The sequence below is a fragment of the Atractosteus spatula genome, chromosome 22 (genome assembly GCF_055471065.1).
Source record: "Atractosteus spatula isolate fAtrSpa1 chromosome 22, fAtrSpa1.hap1, whole genome shotgun sequence".
NCBI classification, from domain to species: Eukaryota; Metazoa; Chordata; class Actinopteri; order Semionotiformes; family Lepisosteidae; genus Atractosteus; species Atractosteus spatula.
The window spans coordinates 14,759,390-14,772,574 of NC_142727.1; the positions used below are offsets into that span (position 1 = coordinate 14,759,390).

At 42.7% G+C, this 13,185-nt stretch overlaps 2 long non-coding RNA genes across 2 annotated transcripts; one reads left to right on the forward strand and one right to left on the reverse strand.

Moving 5' to 3' along the window:
- The first annotated feature begins 511 nt into the window (after positions 1-511).
- Positions 512-3,531, forward strand: LOC148816861 (uncharacterized). Its single transcript, XR_016094671.1, has 3 exons — positions 512-776; positions 1,385-1,468; positions 3,443-3,531. It is a non-coding gene; the product is annotated as an uncharacterized LOC148816861 (long non-coding RNA).
- A 984-nt stretch (positions 3,532-4,515) lies between these two features.
- LOC148816862 (uncharacterized) lies at positions 4,516-8,896 on the reverse strand. Its single transcript, XR_016094699.1, has 6 exons — positions 8,645-8,896; positions 8,387-8,458; positions 6,520-8,057; positions 6,356-6,416; positions 5,433-5,540; positions 4,516-4,652 (listed from the first exon to the last, which is right to left on the reverse strand). It is a non-coding gene; the product is annotated as an uncharacterized LOC148816862 (long non-coding RNA).
- Between the last annotated feature and the right edge of the window lie 4,289 nt (positions 8,897-13,185).

Below are 13,185 nucleotides of genomic sequence, written 5' to 3' on the forward strand. Positions count from 1 at the left end.
AAGTAAATAGCAGCTTTCATAAAAAAAAAGTAACATATGGTAGATCACCGTGCAAAGGAATGGGAGTAAATCAGGCTCATTATTCGTAAAAATGCGATTATTTTTTTCAATTATTTGTGCACTAAAGCAAACTATGCATCTGATGGTCTGAAGCACTGTAACGTTTTCTAAACTTTTGCTGCTCACTACTGGAGTTTGCAGTTTGTGACAAGCAAATCACACTGCTTTCTTATTCTTACGCACCCTAATAAACTTTCTGTCTGGATTAAAGCCTTTCATTCATGACATGTCTAATTTGCATGGCATAGAGTAACTTTTCTTATCTTACAGTTTGTTTTTCTCATAACTGCTATGTATATTTCGGGGTTTTAACGACATTTCGGCTCACTATGCAATTAAAATTCAAAGTTACGCACTGCATATGGCATTGCACGGTACAATGTCTCCAAATTGGTTTCGGGCTACTGCACGCAGGAGTGTGGAATTGGTTTTTAGCCGCAGTTCTCGCCATTTACTCGTGGCGGCGCGAGCGCTCATTCCAGCCGGCCGGTGGAGCGCAAGATGGCGGCTGTTCCAAATTCGTAAGGTTGGAGTAGGCCCGAGTTTCTGCAAATCAAACGTTTTTCATTTATGCGTTTTATTCTTATTGCTGTCAAATGGAATTTCCTTATGGGGTTCTGCTGGGTTTTTAAAATCTAAATCAGGCATAGCTTTGTTTTCGGTGGCGTTTTCAGCATTGGATATTATGGAGAAAAGACCCGTTTTTTGTCTTCGGGGTGAGTCGTTTTTTATTGTTACATGCATTAGTTTATTCAAAATGACTTGATGACTCGGTGAATCTATTTTTGAACTGCCTGTTTTGTTAAGATCTTATTTCGTTATCAAATCTTGGGACAATTCTGTTGTTTTCGTCAGCACATTTCATTGAGCAAAATGATTGGTTTTGCAACTGGTTTAGCGCGGTACGCGTTCATGGAGTGCTGTGTTATTTTAAATCAAATGTGTAAGTAAGCATTAACTAATGTAGATCGTATTTTTCTTGGAGGTCCTATATCATAATTGTTTCAACATGTTACCAACACGTGCAAGGCATACGTCTTGTGGATTTGTTAGTAGAAATAACAGTAGCCCTAAAACCTATTTAAAATGATTGATGCATTGTTTATGGGAAATAGAAGGAAAGAAACAGACGCGGAAAGTGATTTTGTAGCCACGTGTTTATTACTTTCACTGTAATGTTTTTAGGTTTTCATTTGTTTACGAAGAAACAATGTTTCCTTGGGTGAGGGCATGAGGACTTGAGCATTAATTCAGCTTGGGAACAAGCAGGTATGACATGGAGGTCATTGGCTAAATTTCACCCTGTTTACTTTTGCCTCTCAAGGTGCCGAAAGTGTTGAGCAGCCCACCCCTGAAGCTTGATTCACCACGAGGAGAAGCAAAGTGTTTCCAGGACCTTCTAAGCCAGGTAAGACATGGGTTTTTGCTGTAACTGTGTGGAATAATGTCGGTATAGTCTTCCTGGGCTGGAAGTTCTCGGTTTGGTTCTGTAGAGAGGCCTCTGTGACAGCTGTCACCCCGCTGTATCGTTCACACGTGTCTGAGGGATTTCCGTGTTGAACCTGGTCAGATTTGCTGGATCTAAGAGGTGCTTTGTTGATCCATATGCAGTGTCTCCAACAGCAACTCACGTAGTCTCTGTGAAACATTTTTTTTTCTTGTGTGAATACGATTGCTGCACAAAAGTATACAGTACATTATTTAACTCATACCTAAGAGCATTCAGATTCTCCTATTGCTTTATGTCACCATAAAATGCCTTATAATCCCAATGTTTTCTTTAGTATGCCCTGTGTTTCTATAGTGCTTGATGCCAAGGTTTTCTTTTTAAAATCTTTCTGCTGGCTGTTACCACTCTCATCACTTTCCAAGACCAAAAAAAAATGAACTCATCTGACGAATTGATGTTCGAGAAAATCTGGCTCCCAGGGATATTTTTTGCTACACACTAGCAACCCAGCCCTGCTTTGTCAACCCTATCCTGATTTATACTGAGATTTTGAAAACCAAATTCTTCAATTACTGTTTCAGTTCTTCAAAATTGAATCACAGGCCCAATGCAGCCAGACTTTGTAGTGCTGACAGTACTACAGTTTGTATTTGAATACCTTACACTTAACATTGCAGTGTAAATTGTTAAAGGGTTATGCAAGATAATTTTTCCAGTCTGATTAAAATCAGCTGTGCAGTGCTTGTGACGTGTGGTTTCTGGATTCTACCACACAGATGTGCAGGAATGTATTGTGCACCTATGTGCACATTGTGAGCTCAGCATACAGTATCTAAAGCACTGGCTGAAATGGCCCAGTGCCTTGAATGTATTGAGCTTAATAGAACGATACAGGAGAAAAAAACTGTGTTCAAAGTTGCTTCCGTGAATACTGAATAAGAGTAAGCAAATGAACAGTCATTCACAAGACTACAAGAAAGTAAGCAATTCAGGAGCTTGCTGATATGGATCAAGGAAGGTCAGAAGCTGTGGACTGTCAGGGTTGTTAGTAGAGGTGGCCCCAGAGGTGGGGTTGTGGGTATTTTGCTTTGTGGGGTTGGTGAGCAATAGACTGTGCAGTGATGGATTCTTATCCAAAGTGAGAGTGCGTTTTTGTTCAAATAGGCCGTCCTAGTCACTTCTGGCTAGCAGAATCTGCACGGATGTGCCCCAGTTCTGTTGTTTCTCATGTCATATGTGTTGTATGCAAATAGGGAGTTTTCGTATAGAAGTGTGGTGCTGTTTTTTTTGCACTGAGCTTATTATTGTATTGATTGTGCAGTTTAGACTCCTGATGGCTGGGAATTACCTGAACATTTAGGTGAGGTCAGTGTTTGACTACACAAAACTTAAAAAACAAAAACTGCCTTTGAGCTGCCACATTGTTTTAACACAGGATGGTTCCCAGCCTTCCTGACTTCATGACGAAGTGCTCTTGGTTGTGGTGGCACTAGTTTTTATGTGCGTTTCCAAACAGCCTGCTTGTTAACAGTTGAGGACTACAGACTCATTTTAAGTGTTTAAGGAAAAGAGCTTTGTGCTTGCCCAGAGTTTTACCTGTGAGGCGAAATGTATTTTGTTGGAAATGAACTGTGCAGTCTTGTTTGGAAATACATATCCAAGATGTGTTATTTAGTCATCTTCTAGCTTGCTAAAGTTTTAAATTGTGCCAGTAATGAATGGGGCTTTTTGAAAAGTGTTGAGTTGCCTGGCGTAGCCATCTGTGCTGGTGAAAAAGCCATTTTTTGACAAGTAAGCAAAATAATTTGACTAGCCGGTTTAAGATTATTAGTCTTCTCCCCTCTTTTGTCAAATGTGTAGTCAACAGGCGTTTTTCACACTTTGTCTTTATGAGGTGTCACTAATGTTAGTCTTTTTCCTGTCTCATTTCAGACGGTGCCAAAGACTCGAGGAGCCTTGTTGCCAGGGGAACACGCCCGAGTCCATCTTTGGTGTTTTAATAAAGAAAAGTGTTTGGCTTCCCTTTGGTGTTACGGATTCCTTATTTCGGTGGCCGCCTCTGGTTGGTGCTCTGGGTCTCGGGGTGAGGCTAGGAATAGACCTGCCAGCCACGTCCACTGTGTTGAGGGAGATAGGTTTTGGAGAAATTTTTTTCCAGCAGGGGAGGGGCTGGGGCTAGGAATAGACCTGCCTGCCACGTCCACTGTGTTGAGGGAGATAGGTTTTGGGGAAATTTTTTTCCAGCAGGGGAGGGGCTGGGGCTAGGAATAGACCTGCCTGCCACGTCCACTGTGTTGAGGGAGATAGGTTTTGGGGAAATTTTTTTCCAGCAGGGGAGGGGCTGGGGCTAGGAATAGACCTACCTGCCACGTCCACTGTGTTGAGGGAGATAGGTTTTGGGGAAATTTTTTTCAGCAGGGAAGCCCCCTCCTCTCCTCTCTCCCCTTATCCCTCTTTTCCCCTCCCCCCCCTCCTCTCCTCTCTCCCCTTATCCCTCTTTTCCACTCCCCCCCCTCCTCTCCTCTCTCCCCTTATCCCTCTTTTCCCCTCCCCCTCCCTCCCCTTATCCCCCTTTTCCACTCCCCCCCCTCCTCTCCTCTCTCCCCTTATCCCTCTTTTCCACTCCCCCCCCTCCTCTCCTCTCTCCCCTTATCCCTCTTTTCCCCTCCCCCTCTCCCCCCTTATCCCCCTTTTCCACTCCGCCGGAAACCAGCTCAAATTTTGTCTATCTCCCTGTTTGGGGAGGAGCCATCCCTCCCCCAGCCCCCGCCCCCTGGAAACCAGCTCAAATTTTGTCTATCTCCCTGTTTGGGGAGGAGCCATACTTTCCCCCCTCAAAACCCTGCCCGCCTTCCCCCAGAAACCAGCTCAAATTTCAAGATTTTCTCCAAAATTATGGTCGTGTTGAGAGGAGCTGTGCCTAAGCCCCACCCCACTTTTCCTGCCTTGGTTCCTTCTCTGCACAAAGAGCAGCAAAGCTTGCAAACAATGAAGAGGCAACAAATGGAGCAAAATGCAGTTTTAGTTTATTGAGCACAGTGCAAAAGGAAAATACAAAGCAACAGGAGCAGAACCATCACTGGGACTTCTGTGGAACGAGGTTTCGGCAGCAGAGCCAGACTTCACAGCAGCCATCGGTGTCCTAGACGAGAAAGAATAAGCGTGTTAACATTGCTCCAGTCAATGCAAAGTTTAAAACACAATTGTGCTCAAAATGTAAAATGTCACTGCAAATAAACTACACTCGGCTAACACCAGTGAATTTTAAGGCAAATACAATCAATACATGCAAAGAGAACGTGGTTTGCATGGCACCAGACAGCAGGTAGTCAGTCAAGCAGCATCTCGTAAAGTATAATGGTTTCAAGAGAAAGGAGTGCACAGCTAGCTCTGCCACTGGTCTGAAAGCAGAAGGAAAAGAAAAGGAGATGCAGATTTCAGTTTGGTGCTGTTCTGCTCAAGCAGCAAGGTTAGCAACCTAAATCACAAACTCGAATCTGAGGCATCCAGACCATGTGGCAAAGCTCCACTGAACACACTGGAGGTGGGAGCAATGGGGTTACTGCCACAGCTTGACATACGACTGGTGATACACACAATAAAATCAAAAGATAAAAATGCAACACCTACATTTCAAGAAGCTAATCTACCGGTAGTGGACAAAACAATGGAAACAACAGGGTAAATGAGGGACGCCAAAAACTCAGGCACGAGTTGATACGACTCTGAAGGAAAAAGGTTTCACATCCCCTCTGTAAAATTGTACATGCTGTCGACTCTATGCCACACTGCATACCGTCCATACGGACTGCACACTTGGGTTTAAAGATTTCTTAAGTAACCTTTTATGTGAGTGTTTCCATTTTTTTGTCCCCTACCTATACAATTTACAGCAAGACAAGAGCACAGTGACAACACTTACCGGCTGTGGAAACAGTGAATCCCGCTGGAGTGAGGCTTCAGCAACAGGCAGGTCGTGGCAAAACCGGACTCGCAGCAGTCGTGTTCACCAAGTACCGGCTCTCTTTGTCTAAGGGAGAAGACAACACATGCCCTTTAGAATGCAAGTCTTTGACAAAACGTTTCAAGAGCTGTTGTCCCCAGTTCATGTGTACTGCTGCAGTCAATAAACATGATGCTTTTCTTCAGTTCTTCCTTCAGAATGTGTCAATGAAGAGCTGCTTCTGAAAATACCAACATGATTTCACATGGACATGAAGCAGTGTCACAAAGTGATGCATTTGGCAGGTAAGAAGAGAAGCAATGGTGCACAGGCAAGTCACCGATTCATGGCAAGATGAGTCCAGACCAATTCAGGTGGCTACAGCCAAGCGTAATATTGAGGATTTTTGCTCATTACTGCCTATGCACACCCGGACCTGGGGTGCTATCTGCATGGAGTTCCTCCCACAGTCCAAAAGCATGCTGGTAGGGTAACTGGCTTCTAGGGAAATATGCCCTACATGTGGCTGTGAGTGCGAATGTGCCCTGCGATGGACTGGAGTCCTGTCCAGGGAGTACCCTGCCTTGAGCCCATTTCTTGCCGATACAGGCTCCAGCAGCTCTACCTCGACCCTGAATTGGATGAAGCGGTAATAACGTGGATGGGGCCTAAACACATCTGTACTCCACTTTGCACTACTGTGGCTGGCCTGAAGTCCCTTTACACCTGGTGTGCCACTCAGTCAAGAATGAAGTTCACAATCTTCACATCAGTGTTCATTATATTTTGTCCAAAAAAGAAACACTATCCATGCTTGATAATGACTAACCATACTGAATAAATTATTTAATATAACCTGATCATTCATGCCTAGAGTGACTGTTGCATGAGCCCTAACTCACCTGTTCAAGAAGAGTACTGGTCAGGTCATGAGGTGGCGATATGGTCTGCTGAATATCAAGCCTAGTGAAGATAAAGGAAAAAAAAGCACAAATGAACCCATATGTCCTCTATATTAAATTAATAACGCTGAGATGAGAAAGTGACAGTCAAAGGCCCTACTCACCAGACTTAGGACGCACTGAACATGTAGGTTTCCGTGAGTAGCGAACAGGCACATGCTGGCCCAGGACCCAGGAGAGAGAAAAGAAACCGTAAGAAGTCCTATAAGACGGCGACTGCAACCTTGAGTTCGGCAGGCATGTCCGATGTGCAGCTCGTACTGTGTTACCACACATGACACTAGCACGCGCCATTCACAGGAGACCCCCTGCTGATGAGAAATATTAATCAGCAAACCAAATTGACATACATGACATTTGTTAAATAAAATGTCAGTGCACCTGCTGCACAGATTGTCATTTTCCTGATAGCTACCTGCAGCAAAGTGACTGACGTTTCTTTCCATACTCAGTCAAGTTACAATTCTCTTTTTTTTGCCATGCTGTAAATATAATGTAGTTTCTCATAAATCATGCTAGAGTAGCATATTCGGGGATTACTGAAAAACAAAACATCCACAGATGCGATGAAAAAGACCACTCCTCCATCAATGCTGGATTCAGATTGGAAAAAATAAGAATAATTAAACAAGTGTGGCACAAAAAATGTGCACCGACTTTCAAAACCACTGATACCCTAGGGAGTATTATTTATTATTTACAAGTGGTGCTGGAGTAGACAATTTGGGGTTTACTGAAAACCAAAACCTAGATCGAACCAAAAAGACCACAGCTCGATCTACACTGGATTCGGACCAGAAACAATAAGAATAAACATGTGGCAAAAAAGAGGATCTCCCCAGGAAGCAAAACCTTTATTTGTATAACTTCTGTGTGGAGTGGACACATTCATACGAACAATGTTTAACAAGTTAAAAAAAATCATCATTATTTCGTTCCAACTTCTTGAGGTCACAGTTCCAGCCACTGTATGGGAGACAGAAGTTCTGCAAAATAATGCCAATAAAAAAGGACATTAATATTCAACATGGTTAACCTATAGAAGATGGTTTCAAATCCTTTCCTTGACGAGGAAAACTGGAAAACAAAAATTACAACAATTTCAATGTTCACATCAAAAGAACACTTCTGTGTGTATCCTTGGCAGGATACTGTTGCTCATTGTCTTGTGCTCTTCAGAAATTTCTAATCTGCCAATACATTACAGGCAAATGAAGTCCACGTGTGACAGCAGCTGCTATCAAACTCCTCTTGTAGTGCTTGATGGCAGCCTGGCTGCACGGTGCTACACTGCCCATGTCCTGGGTCCTCACCACCTGCCCTTCATGCAGACTCATCCTGAAGTGACAACATGCCAGCAGGACAGTGCGTGTTCTCCTGCTGCTCTTGTAAACCCAGCTGACGTGCAGGATGAGAACCAGACAGTCAAAGCCATGAAGGTCCTACTCACCAGACAAAAGCTCCACTGAACATGTACATTTCAGTGACCAGCGAACAGGCACATGCTTATCCGGGATCTGGGGAGAGAACCGAATCCCTCTAGACAGTGACCACACCACGCTGCAAGACAGGCACTGCACATGTGCAGCTTGGAATGTGTGTCCACACACGACACTAGCATGCGCCGTTCAAAGGAGACCCCCTGTTGATGAGAAACATTGAAGAGCAAAATCAATCAACTTTTTTTTCTGGTCCCTTTAATAAAATTTTAGGTCATCTGCTACACAGATCGTCGTTTTCCTAATAACTATCTGCAGCAAAATAACAATTAAGTAATGTTTCTATTGAGGCTCAATATATTTACAATTCTATTTATGAAAGACTAGCAAAATCAGGGTTTATAGAAAACCAGAGTTCATGTCCAGAAAAAAAAACACCATGTCTCGATTTGCACAGGATTCAGAGCCGAAAAAACCAAAAAGTTAAATAAGGGTGGCACATAAAAAGCACACACTTTCGGAAATTACTTACTCTTGGTCTTCTTATGCAGCGAAGCCGTTTTGTTTGTATTATTCGTACAGGGAGTGGAAACAACAATAAAACCTGGAAAAGAAAACATTAAACAGCTTCAAACTATTTGCAACATAAAAGACATTCGCCTTTATTTTCATCCACAACCGTTAAAGTATATTTGATAGCGTTTAATACGGAGATTATCTAAACCATTTTATTTCATTTTCCTTAAAATCGTACCACCACCAAACACACGCCGGGAATTCACTCACACACCTGCAGTAACTCCGTCCCAGACTCCAGGCGTTCACCCCCGTTCAAACAGCGCAGAAATGCACTGTTCGTTCAATAAAAGGACATCTTTCTGAAAAGTCTCGTACCTGAATGAAACCTCAAAAACAAAAACATTACATTGTAGCCCGTTCTGGGTAGAAAAATAACATTTTAAACTGTGTAAAAAGAGAAACGCTGCCCCGCAAACCGCAGGCGCCGCCATCTTGAATCTGACCCACGCGTGGAGGGGGGGGGAGAGAGCCGCACTCGTGGGGAATTTATGTCAGGTGGCAGTGACGTAAAACGCCCCTAAGTTCTGCAATTACGTCATTCGTCCCCTTTTTGTAAACCCCTTTTAGTACTTTAATCTCGTGCAATTTTCCCCATTCTTAGGGGTGTGACCTAGAATGGCCACCCCCCTAAAAATACCGGCCCGGTGCAGACCCGGCAGCTGGAAAACGCACTTCGCCGGTGGAGCGTGATCGGACCGTACCCGGGTTGGATTCGAACCCGCTCGGAGCGAAGACGTACCGGGGGGGCTCTAGGCTACTCTAAGCCACAGGGCTTAGAGCCTGGTTCTCAATAGCTGTGACACTGACTTTGCCCGCTACGCCACCTGGCCGGTGCGCACGACCTCATTTTTATCTTATTTGAATTATAGTCGCACATTTATTTAAAAAAAAAAATTAGAATCATATTTCTAAAATGAAACATTTGAATCGCTGTTAATCTTAATGCCTTATGAAACTGGATGGCTTTAAGCACACCCCAAAGCACGAAGAAATGTTGTAATTATGAGGAAAAAATCAAAACGTTTAAAAACATTTTAAGTTTCATCATGTTCTCATATAGTAAAAAGTAAATCGCACTCTTTCAGCGTGATGCTATATGCAGACATATTCAGGGGTAACTGCTGCGTTCATAAAGTTGCACGCTATATTCTTAGTCTTTTATCAAAATATTTCCACTGATAATGCCAGTTGGATTGCTTCCAATTAAACAATGTTTTACACAATTATAAAACCTAGATTTGAAAGGGCCAATGCACAGCTTCATAATCTTGGTACCTTTTTTCAAATCGTGTTTATAGTTTGTGAAGAGTGTCACCTTTCTTGGGGCAGTTAGCGCTGCTGCTTTGCTGCTCCCTGGTACAGGGTTCAATTCTGTCCTGGAGATGTCTTTCTGTGTGAAGTCTGCATGTTTCCCTCTTGTGGCTCCACTGGAGTCAGGTGAGTTTGTTGCAGGCACCCTGGCTGAGAGACACTGTGAGCAGGCACAGGACTTCATTAAATTGGTGACAGGCCCGAGACAGGACAGAGGAGGACTGAGAGACCCAGACAGACAACATTGTCAAAGCACTGGACAGACACTGTCAGAGGTCAGGTCGGAGAACCTGGAAGAAGACCCACTACATTGATAGATGACCTCATCCCCTTACCCACCTTAGGTCATGCAGCTTCGGGAGGATTGCTGGTAAACAGGAAATGTATATAAGCTGCTGAAAACTTGCATGATGTATCTTTCCAGTCTGGAGGCAGTTTGCTGGATACGATCACTCCAAGTGAAGCCTGGGGTGGTTGTGGAAGAGAGTTAAAGTGCCTCTACAAGAGCTGCAGAGAATACAGATGATGACTGTCCATATTCCCATGTCCTGAGAGTCATCTTCCCCACTACATGCAGACTAGGCTGACTGACATTTATTAAATGTGCCCTGAGATGGACTGGTGTCCCATCCAGTGTGAATCCTGTCCTGGACCCGTTATCTGCTGGGATAGGCTCTGCTTGACTGTAACCCTGTATTAAGTGAAGCGGTTATTGAAAGTGCTTTGAACACGTGTCGCTTTTCATTAAGGTTTAGCGGTTCATTAAAGTCAGGCATGGCCAGTTGTGGTCCTTGAGAACTACAGGCCATTAGCTAATGGACGTCTTCAGATTAAACGTTGAAACATGAACCAAGAAGACACATGAGGGAACTATGGATTGTCTTTATTCCTCAGAACACTTTGTTTAAAAAAATCCTGCTCACCGCCAAACTACTTGCCCCAGATCAACTGGTGAAAAAAAATAATTCTAGGTCTGTTATTAGCACAGGGCCCTCACTTCTCATTCTTCAAGTGAAGGTAATGACACTTGCACAAGTGTATTGTTTTCCTCTTCAAAAGGTGTATGCATGAAGGCTGAAAACTGAAAGAGAAAAGAAACATCAGGCAGTGGAAGTGCTGGTAATTCGCTATAGTACAAAAACGAGATTCTATGATTTTGAAAACCACTAGCAAATTAAGCTCTACAGATTGCATTATCCCTGCACCCAGTATACTTCCAGGACCTTAGTCACCACTAAACCACCAAACGTTCAGGTGCGCTGAAATTGTTGGTGACAGAGGATGTACAGTAGGTCACCCCTAGCCTCCTAGCAAGCACTAAAGGAGGCCCCTAAATGGCAGATGGCAATACAGAGGGTAATAGAAGGTGATCCCCAAACCCAGAATGTCATATGAAGAATATTAATGTCCACTCCTGCCCCTGAGCGTTGGTGGGAAATGTAACAGGAGTTGTTTGGGGTGTGTCCCAGGGATCCAGAACTTTCAAAATCATTCCCAGAGCTTTTATCTCACTGAAAATAAATCCTTTATTTCCTGCAAACAGGAGGAAGAAATACTAATGAAGAAACCCTGTCTTTCTAACTCAATCAAATCACTGCTTGTGAATTTGCAGTGCACCGATGGCAGAAAATGCCCTTGTAAATTCACCTCTTCGGGAACCACACTTGCTACAGAGACACGTAAAAATAACAAGAGAAAGTTCAGAGGATTGTACTTCTGCTGATACAGAAGAGGCTCATATAGTATTTTGATAAGTAGGGCATATTGGTTCCTTTCAATGATTTTCATTCTCAGCTTTCACCAGGCTGACTTTTAACGGGTTAAATCAACTCATCACCAAGGCCCTGTCAACTATTTTACTAATGAGGAGTTTGGTTTTTAGAGTTAATTTACTGCTTATACAACACTCAAGTGTACCACATCCTTTACATTCATCCTATCACTTTGAAAGTGCTAATAATTAAATCGTGATAGCAATACTGTAAGTGCTAATAATAATAATGTTGCTTTATTAGCCCTATAAAATTTCTCACATTAGGAATTCATCTTTTCACATACCCCAGCTTGCTCTCCATGAGACACAGACACAGAAGCTTGGGGTCAGAGATTGTACAGCACCCCTGGAGTACTTGGGGTTAAGAGCCTTGCTCAGGGGGCCAACATAGTAGGATTCCTCTACCAGCTGCTGGATTTGAACCAGCAACCTTCCCGTCCCAGGCATAGATCCTTAGCCACAGAGCCACAGCTCCAATACAGCACTGGCAGAATAACCATTACTTTATGGAAAAAAGATTCGAACTTTTTTTTTTAAATGCACAAAAGTATATTCTTTTCTTTAACCTTAATTCTCTTCATGTGCTGTTCCTAATGCTGTGTGGATCATGCTGTATTCTGTCTTCTTTCAAGGAAATGCTTTAGCACCTGTAAATGTTTATGTGCACAGCTCCACCACCATAACAGTCCAGCGGGAGGCATAGTTTAACCACTTTTAACAGTAAAGAAAGGCTTAAAACAGCAAATCACTTTACTTTCTGGTTTTAAACTTGTTGAAAGGAGAATCTTATTTTAATCTATACTACAGAGTTGAAATGGAAGAATGAAAGCTACTTTTTAATAAACTATAAACTTTGAGTACACTCCTTCTTCCTATCTTGTCCTTTCAGTCTAAATGAGACCATTCTATATTGTTGTATCGACTATTCCAAGGAGGATAGTGTAATTATGTATAAATAGCAAGAATCACATTTTTGTATCATGTTAAAATGATATAGAATATACTATTTGAGGTTTCTATGTTTCTGTGTGGAGGAAAATAATGCAGAAGAATTTTCATGCACCACTAAGTCTTTAGCTCAAGACAGAAATGTTTTGTTTCTACGATTGTAAGTTCAAAACCAAAATACTAACATCTAAGAGCAATGTTTCCTTATTATTTTTGTTGAAAAAATAAGCTCAAAACTGTTCCTATGTGCTTTCCCTGCTCCTGTTGTAAACACTCAGTGAGAGGGCAAGAAGGATTCTAATATACAATTAAGATGAATGCTTAGTTTTTCAGTGTGGAAGGCAGCAGTAATAAAATACACAGCGACAGATGCAGCCTTCATACTGAGCAACAATTAAATAGCAGGGCCATTGTTGATTCCACTCCCAAGTGATAACTGTAATCGTTAGCCAACCCAGAAAAAGAGAGGGCACTGAATTCTGCAGACCATGGTCATGCACTGCAGTACTGCAGTAAATACACTCATAAGGTTATAAAGAGGAAACGATATCACATATTGCAAAGAGAGAGTTCTGTACAGAATCACCCTTCAAAACAAATCAATATCATTGCACATGTTCTGTGTTTCAGGGTTGTTAAATGAAGACAGATACCCAAGTTAAACAGCAATGCTGGAAGCAAATTTGCTCTGCTTCACTTGTTCACAGTCAAATAGGGTA